Here is a 14,929-nt window from a genome sequence, read left to right on the forward strand (position 1 = left end):
CTACTGGTAGAAGTGTAGAATGATACAGCCCTTAAGGAGGGGAATTTTGTATTTTTTGAATTAATTTTTTATTGGAGTATAGTTGAGTTACAATGTTATGTTAGTTTCTGCTGTATAGCAAAGTGAATCATTTCTACATATACATATGTCCACTCTTTTTCTGTTCAAATTCTTTTCCATATAGGTCATTACAGAGTATTGAGTAGAGTTCCCTGTACTATACATTAGGTCCTTATTAGTTACCTATTTTATAGGGAATTTTGTATTATCTAGCAAAATTACACATAGATGCATTCACACTTTAACCCAGCAATCACATTTTCTAGAAATCTATACTCAAAGTACACTGCACAAACTTGAAATAATATGTGCACAAGGTTAGTCATTGTGGCATTACTTTTTTTTAACATCTTTATTGGAGTATAATTGCTTCACAATGGTGTGTCAGCTTCCGCTCTACAACAAAGTGAATCAGTTATACATATATATATGTCCCCATCTCTCTTCCCTCTTGCGTCTCCCTCCCTCCCACTCTCCCTATCCCAGCCCCCCATCCCACCCCTCTAGGTAGTCACAAAGCACCGAGCTGATCTCCCTGTGCTATGCAGCTGCTTCCCACTAGCTATCTCTTTTACATTTGGTAGTGTATATAGGTCCATGCCACTCTCTCACGTTGTCCCAGCTTACCCTTCCCCCTCCCCGTATCCTCAAGTCCATTCTCTAGTAGGTCTGTGTCTTTACTTCCGTCTTGCCCCTAGGTTCTTCATGACCTTTTTTTTTTTTTTTTTTTTTTTTTTAGATTCCATATATATGTGTTAGCATACAGTGTTTGTTTTTCTCTTTCTGATTTACTTCACTCGGTATGACAGACTCTAGGTCCATCCACCTCACTACAAATAACTCAATTTCATTTCTTTTTATGGCTGAGTAATATTCCATTGTATATATGTGGGTGGCATTATTTTTAATGGCAAAAAAATCTAGAAATGTCCCAAATACTATCAACAGTGGGGAGTTGAATAGTTAAACTATGGCACATAATGGAATACTATGAAGCTGTAAACATAACGAAGAATATTTTTATATGTTGCTATAGAATAATTGTCACATTGTGTGAGGAAAGGTGCAGAACAAGTTATATGATAGTTACCCTTTGAACAAAATGAAGCATTAGAAAGATAATCCAGAAACTAATGAAAATGGATACCTATAGAAGGTGAGGAGGAGGAACTGGGATTGGGGGGTAGGAGTGGAAGGGAGACTCCTCTGAGTTTATTTTTGACTTTAGAATCAAGTAATTATTTTACCTATTCAAAAAATAAATTAAACCAAAAAGAAAAAAAGGACAAGCCCTAAAATTGAAAACAAACAAACCTAAATGTGTATGATATCGGTAACATAACCAAAAAGAAAGATTTATTTCAAATGACTTTTGAACACAGGATTTTATCCTTCTTTAGTGGGATATATTCTAAGAACAAAACAAACTGCAAAGAACTCTTAAAGCTTCATTCTGTAGTTTTATTGTTAGTACTAATACTGGTATTGTGAAACTGTTTTGTGCATGTTATAGGATAAAGCAAATAAGTTCAGTGTAATAAGCAATAAAAATGTAAAATTAAATATGTTAAAAATTTAGTGTTTTAATTAAATTTAAATAAAATCCACAAGATACAGGTATTCTGAAGAAGCCAATAAGCTCACTGAAGAATATGAACAAGCTCAGTGACATGGAGTTTGGAAAGACTCTCTAAATGAGGAAACACAGAAGACTGTTCTTCAGTGGGCCAAGTATGATGATTCCTTAGACAACCTCTATGAAGCTGATGACATATAGTACCCTGGCAATGAATATGTAGATTGTTCTTAATCCTAAGCATTACATAGTTAGAATGGACCAGATGCCTGGAAGATAGGGACTATCATTATCTATGAAGAAAATTATTTCAAGTCACAGACAATAAAAGACATTTAAATATTTTGGCTTCTAGTCAAGGGAAGTGTGAAGAGAACACTTTTCACAGATGGCTAGAAGGTCTCTGTGTAAAAGAAGTGACATACTACAGACATATCTGGATTACATGCAAGCAATAATGTGTGTTTGAGTGTGAGAGAGCTTTTACAAGATACCTGTTTGGAAAAGAAAGGGGACACGCATTACAGAATTTCACCAGTGGGTTTGATGGAATTTTGACTGAAGGGGAATATCCAAGAAGGCCTAAGAACATGTATTTTCTCTACTTAAAAGAATTAATGACTTTATCTCAAGTGCTACCATTCTCTGGGCACCCAGATTTCCAACTATTCACTGAAAATGAAGTTTAAGGTTCATAAAACAAGATTCAAAAATTACTCTTGGAAATATTTCATAAAGTCAAATTTGTTTCTTTTGCATTTTTATGGAATTCATTTTTTTCCCCTTAGGATTAAAAAAAAACAGGCACACTTTAGGCTGCATTATAGAAATGTTCCCAAAATTATGGATTATGTTGGTTGTTTTAAATGTCGACTGTGGAAAATATTCAGGCTCAGTGTTTGGGCACTGCTTTGAAGGTCTTGTTTTCAGAGAAATTGATAGCAAATAAACGAGAAAGTGGGTCCCCATATGAAATCCATCCAAACAGGCAAGAAATAGTATCATTGTTCAATGTATTTGAAAGAATTTATACAAATATGAAAGAATTGGAAAAATTCAGAAACTTGTTGCAAAATATCCATTACAGAAATGAGTTGAAATGTGCCTGTTTCTGGACAATGGAGGCCAAAGAGTGAAATAGGAATGAAACTTTGAAGTGAAACCTTTTATTTAAAGGTTTTTTTTTTTTTTTTTTTTGCGGTACGTGGGCCTCTCACTGTTGTGGTCTCTCCCGTTGCGGAGCACAGGCTCCGGACACGCAGGCCCAGCGGCCATGGCTCATGGGCCCAGCCCCTCCGCGGCACGTGGGAACTTCCCGGACCAGGGCACCACCCCATGTCCCCTGCATCGGCAGGTGGACTCTCAGCCACTGTGCCACCAGGGAAGCCCTAAAGCTATTTTTATTAGAGGAGAACTATATTGTTTAAGTAAACAACTTTATTTTGTAATTGTGCTGAGTTTAAATATGTATAATATTATTGTGAGTCAAAGTAAGGCTTTGACAATTTGGCACAAATTTTAAAGTTTAATATTGAATAAAATGAGGATTATCAAAATATAAAAATGAATAAAATTACACAGGGGAAATATAGCAAATTATAGACTATAGAAGAAAAGATTAGAGAGCTTGAAGACATAGAGATAGAAACTATTCAAAATGAAGCAGAGGAAAAAAAGACTGAAAAAGAAAGGATCAGAGTAAAAGTGATCTGTGAGACATATCAAGCAGTTTAACATACATGTAACTGAAGTTTCAGAAGAGCTGGGGGCTATACGAATATTTAAAGAAATAATGGCTAAAAATTCCAAGTTTGAAAGCTCAATGAAATCCAGGCACAATAAGCTTAAAGAAAACCATGCCAAGGCACATAATAATCAAACTGCTAAAAACCAAGGATAAAGAAAATATTCTAAAAGCAGCCAGATAAAAAAAAGACAAGTTACATATAGAGCAGGGATTGGCAAACTATAGCCATGGGTCAAATCTGGCTCACCTCTTGTTTCTGTAACTAAAGTTTAGTTGGAATACAGCACGTGCATTCATTTATGTATTTGCTATGGCTGCTTCTGTGCCACCTTGGCAGAGTTGAATAGTTTCAATGGAGACTATATGCCTTGCAAAACCTAAAAGACTACCTGAACCTTTCCAGGAAAGTTTGCCATCCCCCACTACAGAAAAACAAAGAAAATAATGACAGCTGATTTCTTATAACAGCTAAGCAAGGCAGAAGACAAGGTTGACCTAGAATTTTTTACGCAGCAAAAATACTTGTCACACATAAAGATGAAATAAAGACCATTTTTTTCCTGCACAAAGTGTATTTTTTTCTATTATGTGTAACATAGGCAAAATTATTTGTCAATAAATTTTTAAGGAATTTCACATGTTCTGATTCTTTCCACTGCAAATCACCTTAGTTCCTCCAAACTCATGATCTTCAAGAAAAAATAGCCCTTTCAAAAAGAGGTTGTCATGTGAGTCAGCCCACAATTCTTTTAGTTGGGCTTCTTTGATCTCCAGTGGAATATGGACACATTTCAAAATTCCCCACCTGTAATCTTTGGGATCCAGTTTCCTCAAGCAATTTACTTTAGGACCATGTTTAGGGTCAGGAGATGGATCTGCCTGGTTCTGAATTTGACACCCTCTAAAAATGTATTAGGTTCAAATCGTATTCACTCCTAAGCCATCAAACCCTAGAACAGTACATAGAGATCGTTGGGATATGCCAATACCAAAGATTAAAAAAAAGTTTGACTGTTAGGTTTTTCATAGTTTACTTGGCAGCTCTGTCTTATAGTTCTTCCCCACTGATCTAACAGGTAGTTCTATGAGTAAAGGAAACCACAGTTACTCTGTGAGGCATTTCCAATGATGTAGGTTTACAGAAAAAGCCTCATTGGGATAGACCTCAACTAAAGACCATTTTAAACAAACAGAAGATGAAATATTAAAGGAAGTTCTTCAGGCAGAAAAAAATAGCATGAAAAATTTGGATCAACACAAAGGAATAGAGAGTGCAAAAAATGATAAATACTTGGTAAAGTATTTTTCTCAAATTTTATCTCTTAAAAAATAAATGATTAAAGTAAAAATAATTAAAGTGCATTTGGGATTTTAGCTTAAGTAGAAGTAATATGTGTGACAACAAAACCACAAAGAACGTAAGGGAGGAAATGAAAGTATGTCTTTGTAAGTTTCTTGCACTGTGACAAGATAATGGTGTACATTGTAAACTCTTGAACTGCACTGTCCAATACAGTAGCTGCTTGCCATATGTGGCTATTAAAATTTAAATTAGAAAAAAATTAAAAACTCAGTTCCTTAGTCATACTACCTATACTTCAAGTCTTAAATAGTCATACGTGGCTAGTGGTTACCATACTGGACAATGCAGACATAGAACTCCATCTTCACAGAAAATTCTGTTGGAAAGAACGGCTCTAAAGCAATAAAAAAAAAAAAAAAAAAAAGAGAAAAGAGGAGGAAGAACTAAAATGTCAAAAGCCAAGGTAAAAAATTATTTTAAAATTCACTTAGTCTAAACATTGGAATGGAAATAAGAAAAAAGAAACAAAGAACAGATGAGACATATAGAAACAAAGTAACAAGATGATAGATGGAAATCCAATCTTATTAATAATAATAATAAGTATAAATGACATCCCAATTAAAGGGTAGAGATGGTCAGGTTAGATAAAAAGTAAGACTCAAGTATATTCTATCTATAGGAAACCTACTTGAAATGTAAAGGCACAGATATGACAAAAGAAAAAAATAGAAAATATATACCATGCAAACACTTAAAAAAGCTGAAATGGGGCTTCCCTGGTGGTGCAGTGGTGAGAGTCCGCCTGCCGATGCAGGGGACATGGGTTCGTGTCCCGGTCCAGGAAGATCCCACATGCCGCAGAGCGGCTGGGCCCGTGAGCCATGGTCGCTGGGCCTGCACGTCCGGAGCCTGTGCTCCTTAACAGGAGAGGCCACAACAGTGAGAGGCCCACGTACCGTGAAAAAAAAAAAAAAAAGCTGAAATGGCTCCATGAATATCAGACTAAGTAAATATTATAGCAATGGATATTACTAGGAATAAAGAAAGGCCATTTCATAATGATAAAGTAGTCAATTCAGCAAAAGTACCTAACAATCCTAAATTGTTAAATATATAATAAAAGATCTTCCAAAATATAGGAGGCAAAACCCAATAGAAATGAGAAATAGATAAGTCCACAAATCTGGTTTAAATCCAAATTATTAATATTAAATATAACTGCATTAAATGCACTAGATAAAAGACAAAGGTTGCTAAAATGGAAAAAAAGCAAAACAAAACAAAATGTGACTATATGCTGTCAGAAACTCACTTAAAGCTTAGGAAGTTGAAAGTAGAGAAATGGAAAAGCAGATACGCACCCCATTCAAAAGCAAGCCGGGGGATTCCCTGGTGGCGCAGTGGTTGAGAGTCCGCCTGCCGATGCAGGGGACACGGGCTCGAGCCCCGGTGCGGGAAGATCCCACATGCCGCGGAGCGGCTGGGACCGTGAGCCATGGCCGCTGAGCCTGCGCGTCCGGAGCCTGCGCTCCACAACGGGAAAGGCCACAACAGTGAGAGGCCCGCGTACCGCCAAAAAAAAAAGAAAGAAAGAAAGAAAGAAAGAAAGCTGGTGTAGCTATATTAACATCAGTCAAAATTGACTTTAAGGCAAAAAGCATTATTAGAGAACAAAAACACTGCCCAATGAAAACCGTTCAATTCACCAGGAAAATATGACAATTCAAAACTTTAAATTATACTTACAACATAGCATTAGAATATATAAAGCAAAAATTATCAGAACTACAAAAAATTTATCAGAAGAATAAATTCATAAACATAGTGGAAGATTATAAAAACCTCTTCTTAGTAATTTGTAATATGTATAGAAAAAAATCACTTAGGATATAAAAATTTTTAATAAACAATTTATAAATTTGTTTTAAATTTTGTACTAATGGGTGTCTCTAAACCTTGCATCCAACAAACACAAACACATATTCTTCCATGATGCATATACATAACAATTGCAAACAACTTGTCTATTTGAAAAATTTCAACAAATTTCCAAAGGTTGATATTGAACAGGAAGGGTTCTTCAACTACAATGGATTTAAATTTTAATAACCAAAAGATAATTAGAAAACTCCCACGTTTGGAAATTAAGAAATATTAGTTTATTCAATGAATATTTAATGCATGCATACTATAAGCCAGGCACAGTCTAGACACTTGGGATTACTATATCAGAAAGAAGTTTATAATTAAAAGTCTGACTATAACAAATGTTGGAGAGAATGTGGAGTCATGAGAACTTTTACCCTGCTGGTGGAGTGTAAATCATTACAAAACCACTTTTGAAAATAATTTGATACAGTCTAATAGAGCTGAAGCTCATACCTTATGATTCAGCAAGTCCATCTGTATGTATAAACTTTAGAAAAACTCGTATGTGCACCATAAGATATGTACTAGAAGATTAGTAACAATAGTAATATCCTAAATCTTTAAACAACTGAAATGTCCATCAACAGTAGAATACAGCAGTAGAATACAGATAAATATGTTGCAGTATATTCATGCGATGGAATACAGTAGAAAAATAAATATAAACAATGCACAGGTATCCCCAAAACACTGATGACTTTTACAAATATAATGCTGTGAAAAAGAAGCAAGACGCAAAATGATAAATTGCATGGTTTCATTCATATAAAGTTCAAATGAATGAATTCATTGTGATTCTATCCATATAATGTTCAAAAACAGGCAAAATCACACTACATTTTTAGCACTGTATAAATATGTGATAAACTATAAAGAAAAGCAAGACAATTATCATCATGGCAATCAAGGCAGTGGTTACCCACAGGAAGGAGGGAGTTTTGACTTCAGGATAGCAGTGAGGGACATTGCGGAGGGGAGGAAAGATGATTGCAGTACTCTGTTTCTTGACCTCGGTAGAGTGATTATTCATTAAATTGTACATGTATGTTTATTTACTTTTATATATTTGTCCTATATTTCACAGTTAATGAAGGTCCAAGAAAAGGAAATGCAGAGAGGGCAGACAGCAGAAGCAAGAAGAACTACAATCCTGCAGCCTGTGGAACCACATTCACAGAAAGATAGACAAGATGAAAAGGCAGAGGGCTATGTACCAGATGAAGGAACAAGATAAAACCCCAGAAAAAAAACTAAATGAAGTGGAGATAGGCAGCCTTCCAGAAAAAGAATTCAGAATAATGATAGTGAAGATGATCCAGGACCTCGGAAAAAGAATGGAGGCAAAGATCAAGAAGATGCAAGAAATGTTTAACAAAGACCTAGAAGAATTAAAGAACAAACAAACAGAGATGAACAATACAATAACTGAAATGAAAACTACACAAGAAGGAATCAACAGCAGAATAACTGAGGCACAAGAAAGGATAAGTGACCTGGAAGACAGGATGGTGGAATTCACTGCTGCGGAACAGGATAAAGAAAAAAGAATGAAAAGAAATGAAGACAGCCTAAGAGACCTCTGGGACAACATTAAATGCAACAACATTCGCATTATAGGGGTCCCAGAGGGAGAAGAGAGAGAGAAAGGACCAGAGAAAATATTTGAAGAGATTATAGTCGAAAACTTCCCTAACATGGGAAAGGAAGTAGCCACCCAAGTCCAGGAAGCACAGCAAGTACCAGAGGGGATAAACCCAAGGAGAAACACGCCAAGACACATAGTAATCAAATTGGCAAAAATTAAAGACAAAGAAAAATTATTGAAAGCAGCAAGGGAAAAACGACAAATAACATACAAGGGAACTCCCATAAGGTTAACAGCTGATTTCTCAGCAGAAACTCTACAAGCCAGGAGGCAGTGGCATGATATACTTACAGTGATGAAAGGGAAGAAACTACAATGAAGATTACTCTACCTGGCAAGGATCTCATTCAGATTAGATGGAGAAGTCAAGAGCTTTACAGACAAGCAAAAGCTAAGAGAATTCAGCACCACCAAACCAGCTCTACAACAAATGCTAAAGGAACTTCTTTAAGTGGTAAACACAAGAGAAGAAAAGGACCTACAAAAACAAACCCAAAACAATTAAGAAAATGGTCATAGGAACATACATATCGATAATTACCTTAAACGTGAATGGATTGACTGCTCCAACCAAAAGACACAGATTTGCTGAATGGATACAAAAACAAGACCCATATATATGCTGTCTACAAGAGACCCACTGCAGACCTAGGGACACACACAGACTGAAAGTGAGGGGATGGAAAAAGATATTTCATGCAAATGGAAATCAAAAGAAAGGTGGAGTAGCAATACTCATATCAGATAAAATAGACTTTAAAATAAAGAATGTTACAAGAGACAAGGAAGGACACTACATACTGATCAAGGGATCAATCCAAGAAGAAGGTATAACAATTATAAATATATATGCACCCAACATAGGAGCACCTCAATACATAAGGCAACTGCTAACAGCTATAAAAGAGGAAATCGACAGTAACACAATAAGAGTGGGGGACTTTAACACCTCACTTACACCAATGGACAGATCATCCAAAATGAAAATAAATAAGGAAACAGAAGCTTTAAAAGATACAATAGACCAGATAGATTTAATTGACATTTATAGGACATTCCGTCCAAAAACAGCAGATTACACTTTCTTCTCAAGTGCACATGGAACATCCTCCAGGATAGATCACATCTTGGGTCACAAATCAAGCCTCACTAAATTTAAGAAAATTGAAATCATATCAAGCATCTTTTCTGACCACAACACTATGAGATTAGAAATGAATTACAGGGAAAAAAATGTAAAAAAACACAAACACATGGAGGCTAAACAATACGTTACTAAATAACCAAGAGACCACTGAAGAAATCAAAGAGGAAATAAAAAAATACCTAGAGACAAATGACAATGGAAACACGATGATCCAAAACCTGTGGGATACAGCAAAAGCAGTTCTAAGAGGGAAGTTTATAGCTATACAAGCCTACCTCAAGAAACAAGAAAAATCTCAAATAAACAATCTAACCTTACACTTAAAGGAACTAGAGAAAGAAGAACAAACAAAACCCAAAGTTAGCAGAAGGAAAGAAATCATAAAGACCAGAGCAGAAATAAATGAAATAGAAACAAAGAAAACAATAGCAAAGATCAATAAAACCGAAAGCTGGTTCTTTGAGAAGATAAACAAAATTGATAAAACATTAGCCAGACTCATCAAGAAAAAGAGGGAGAGGACTCAAATCAATAAAATTAGAAATGAAAAAGGAGAAGTTACAACAGACACCGCAGAAATACAAAGCATCCTAAGAGACTACTACAAGCAACTCTATGCCAATAAAATGGACAACCTAGAAGAAATGGACAAATTTTTAGAAAGGTATAACCTTCCAAGACTGAACTAGGAAGAAATAGAAAATATGAACAGACCAATCACAAGTAATAAAATTGGAACGGTGATTAAAAATCTTCCAACAAACAAAAGTCCAGGACCAGGGCTTCCCTGGTGGCGCAGTGGTTGAGAATCTGCCTGCCAATGCAGGGGACACAGGTTAGAGCCTTGGTCTGGGAGGATCCCACTGGCCGCGGAGCAACTAGGCCCGTGAGCCACAACTACTGAGCCTGTGCGTCTGGAGCCTGTGCTCCGCAACAAGAGAGGCCACGATAGTGAGAGGCCCGAGCACCGCGATGAAGAGTGGCACCCACTTGCCACAACTAGAGAAAGCCCTCGCACAGAGATGAAGACGCAACACAGCAAAAATAAATAAATTAATTAATAAACTCCTACCCCCAACATCAAAAAAAAAAAGTCCAGTACCAGATGGCTTCACAGGTGAATTCTATCAAACATTTAGAGAAGAGCTAACACCCATCCTTCTCAAACTCTTCCAAAATGTTGCAGAGGAAGGAACACTCCCAAACTCATCCTATAAGGCCACCATCACCCTGATACCAAAACCAGAGCAAGACACTACAAAAAAAGAAAATTACAGACCAATATCACTGATGAATATAGATGCAAAAATCCTCAACAAAATACTAGCAAACAGAATCCAACAATACATTAAAAGGATCATACACTATGATCAAGTGGGATTTATCCCAGGGATGCAAGGATTCTTCAATATACGCAAATCAATGAATGTGATACACCATATTAACAAATTGAAGAATAAAAACCATATGATCATCTCAATAGATGCAGAGAAAGCTTTTGACAAAATTCAACACCCATTTATGATAAAAAACTCTCCAGAAAGTGGGCATAGAGGGAACTTACCTCAACATAATAAAGGCCATATATGACAAACCCACAGCAAACATCATTCTCAATGGTGAAAAACTGAAAGAATTTCCTCTAAGATCAGGAACAAGACAAGGATGTCCACACTCACCACTATTATTCAACATAGTTTTAGAAGTCCTAGCCACGGCAATCAGAGAAGAAAAAGAAATAAAAGGAATACAAATTGGAAAAGAAGAAGTAAAACTGTCACTGTCTGCAGATGACATGATACTATACATAGAGAATCCTAAAGATGCCACCAGAAAACTACTAGAGCTAATCAATAAATTTGGTAAAGTTGCAGGATACAGAATTAATGTACAGATATCTCTTCCATTCCTATACACTAATGATAAAAAATGTTAAAGAGAAATTATGGAAACACTCCCATTTACCATTGCAACAAAAAGAATAAAATACCTTGGAATAAACCTACCTAGAGCGACAAAAGACCTGTATGCAGAAAACTATAAGACACTGATGAAAGAAATTAAAGATGATACCAACAGATGGAGAGATATACCATGTTCTTGGATTGGAAGAGTCAATATTGTGAAAATGACTATACTACGCAAAGCAATCTACAGATTCAAAGCAATCCCTATCAAATTACCAATGGCATTTTTTATGGAACTAGAACAAAAAAATCTTAAAATTTGTATGGAGACACAAAAGATCCTGAATAGTCAAAGCAGTCTTGAGGGGAAAAAAATGGAGCTGGAGGAATCAGACTCCCTGACTTCAGACTATACTACAAAGCTACAGTAACCGAGACAATATGGTACTGGCACAAAAACAGAAACACAGATCAATGGAACAAGATAGAAAGCCCAGAGATAAACCCATGCACCTATGGTCAACTAATCTATGAGAAAGGAGGCAAGTATATACAATGGAGAAAAGACAGTCTCTTCAATAAGTGATGCTGGGAAAACTGGATAGCTACACGTAAAAGAATGAAATTAGAACAGTCCATAACAGCATACACAAAAATAAACTCAAAATGGATTCGAGACCTAAATGTAAGATCGGACACTATAAAACTCTTAGAGCAAAACATAGGAAGAACACTCTTTGACACAAATCACAGCAAGATCTTTTTTGATCCACCTCCTTGAGTAATGGAAATAAAAACAAAAATAAACAAATGGGACCTAATGAAACTTCAAAGCTTTTGCACAGCAAAGGAAACCATAAACAAGATGAAAAGACAACCCTCAGATAGGAGAAAATATCTGCAAATGAATCAACGGACAAAGGATTAATCCCTAAAATATATAAACAGCTCATGCAGCTCAATATTAAAAAAACAAACAACCCAATTGAAAAATGGCAGGAGACCTAAATAGACATTTCTCCAAAGAAGACATATAGATGGCCAAGAAGCACATGAAAAGCTGCTCAGCATCACTAATTATTAGAGGAATGCAAATCAAAACTACAGTGAGGTACCACCTCACACCATTTAGAATGGGCATCATCAGAAAATCTACAAACAACAAATGCTGGAGAGGGTGTGGAGAAAAGGGAACCCTCTTGCACTGTTGGTGAGAATGTAAATTGATACAGCCACTATGGAGAACAGTATGGAGGTTCCTTAGAAAACTAAAAATTGAATTACCATATGACCCAGCAATCCCACTACTGGGCACATACCCAGAGAAAACCATAATTCAAAAAGACACATGCACCCCAATGTTCATTGCAGCACTGTTTACAATAGCCAGGTCATGGAAGCAACCTAAATGTCCATCGACAGACGAATGGATAAAGAAGATGTGGTACATATATACAATGGAATATTACTCAGCCATAAAAAGGAATGAAATTGGGTCATTTGTAGAGACGTGGATGGATCTAGAGACTGTCATACAGAGTGAAGTAAGTCAGAAAGAGAAAAACAAATATCGTATATTAACGCACATATGTGGAACCGAGAAAAATGGTACAGATGAACCGGTTTGCAGGGCAGAAATTGAGACACAGATGTAGAGAACAAACATATGGACACCAAGGGGGGAAAGCCACGGGGTGGTGGTGGTGATGGTGGTGGTGTGGTGAACTGGGCGATTAGAATTGACATGTATACACTGATGTGTATAAAATTGGTGACTAATAAGAAACTGCTGTATAAAAATATAAATAAAATAAAATTTAAAAAAGAAAAGAAGCATTATTCATATTTATTTTGGTATGTAGTTATTGAAACTTTTATAAATAAATATATTTTTAAAAAAGAAAAGGAAAGGGAGAAAAAAGTGAAAAAACTTAGAGAACAGCATGAATAAAGGTGGGGAGGCTGGGTGTATGTGCATCTAGAAGGCAAACAGTGAGGCAGAAAGTGGCGGAAGAAAATGAAGCTGGAAGCTATGGGAAACCTTTAAGCTGGGTTGTGAGAAGGCTCAAATGTGAATTTTAAATAGATTCTTCTAAATGCTGTGAGGAGAGGGATTTACAGGGAGGAGAGAGGGGAGGGGCAGAGGAAAGGCTGAAAGTGGAACTGTCCCAATCCTCCAGGCATGAGATAGCCAGGGCCTGAAAGACGGCATTGCCTATAGAAAAGGGAGGAGGGAATGGATTAGAGAAGGGTCTATGGGACCAGTGATTACTGTAAATCTCCCTATTTTGAAAAATACACAATTGCTTCAGGACTCTTTCAGCTTTAGGTCTGTGCTTCAAATGCGGGCACTGGGGTGCCAAAATATCACAGAGCTGGTCTCAAGGGTACATAAATCTAGTTCCTTCCAAGCTAAACTCAGACAAGTAAGACTCCCGCAGTTTTCAAGTCCTCCTGGAAAGGAAAGGCAAGTTCCTTCCTCTCAGGGATCCAGCACTCTCAAGAAGTCCTTTAAGATATCTTACTTAAATGCTTCATCCTGCCTCTTGTCCTCATAGTGGAATCAGGGTATGATGCTGCCCTCTATCCTCTGTGCTGGTTTGTTTCAGAGTTTAAAATCTATGGAGAATCTCCTAGCTTTTCCTTCTCTCTCACCTCTGTTGATTATTTCCTTTCTTCCCTTAGACTTTAGACTCAAATTATAGCCCTGGTATCATCTCCATGCTCCATCTCCATCTGCATTGAACCTGTCTCCTTAATCACTCTTTATTATGAAAAGAATATCCCCGAAACACTAATAAAAATTCACAAGTATGAAGCAGAGAGGCCTTATGTCCCAGAGATCTCATTACAATTGAAACACCAGTGATTTCAATGTTCTAGTAATGTAAAATTGTGAGCAATATATTGTCTTTCACACCTGCAAGTGTCTTGGACGGTACTCATTGTTTTGCTGAGCAGCAAAAGCCACTAATGTCCTTGGTAAGAGGGAATTGATTTTTAATAATACATGAAGTAACTGGAAGGGTGTGTGATATGGTGATGGATGAGCTAGGATGAATAGGAGATTGGGTATGTGACTCAGGATCACCCTCTGAGGGGAACTGAGTCCCAGTTTAATGCATTTTATCTGGGCAATTACCAGTGAAATTGCCCTCTGCTTCTTGGAGAACCAGATAACACTGCTGAGAATAGCAAGTTCTTATTGAAATTGTCCTACTAAGGTTGTTTAAAACCAACCTCAATTCCTGGAATACTGTTTTTCTGATCCAGGTTTGCGGTTTGGTTTTTAATTTGATTTTACTATCCTGGAAAAACTGATCTTTATATCTCCTTTGTTATATATTTGATCAATGTGGAGAGTTTTTGTTTGTTTGTTTTGGTTTGCTCATAGAACAGAAGTAGGGAAGGCATAAGCAGAGGACAAAAAGGCCTCAATTTTATTATAGTATAAAGTACCCTGGGCTAACATTACACTAAATTACTAGCCTATCAGCTCAAGAACTCAAAGGGAAGAGAAACCCTAGCTTTACAGCACAGTAACCTTTCTCTTCATAATATCCCTTCTCAGTTAGCTACCAATCTTTTTTTTTTTTTTTTTTTTTTTTTTGG

The 14,929-nt window shown here is 36.5% G+C and overlaps 1 pseudogene; it reads left to right on the forward strand.

Annotated features, from left to right (window-relative positions):
• The window catches only part of LOC103084484 (ERO1-like protein alpha), a 5,605-nt pseudogene extending 2,833 nt beyond the window's left edge, over positions 1–2,772 (forward strand).
• Positions 2,773–14,929: the final 12,157 nt, after the last annotated feature.

The sequence above is a fragment of the Lipotes vexillifer genome, unplaced genomic scaffold (genome assembly GCF_000442215.2).
Source record: "Lipotes vexillifer unplaced genomic scaffold, Lipotes_vexillifer_v1.1 scaffold1071, whole genome shotgun sequence".
NCBI lineage: Eukaryota > Metazoa > Chordata > Mammalia > Artiodactyla > Lipotidae > Lipotes > Lipotes vexillifer.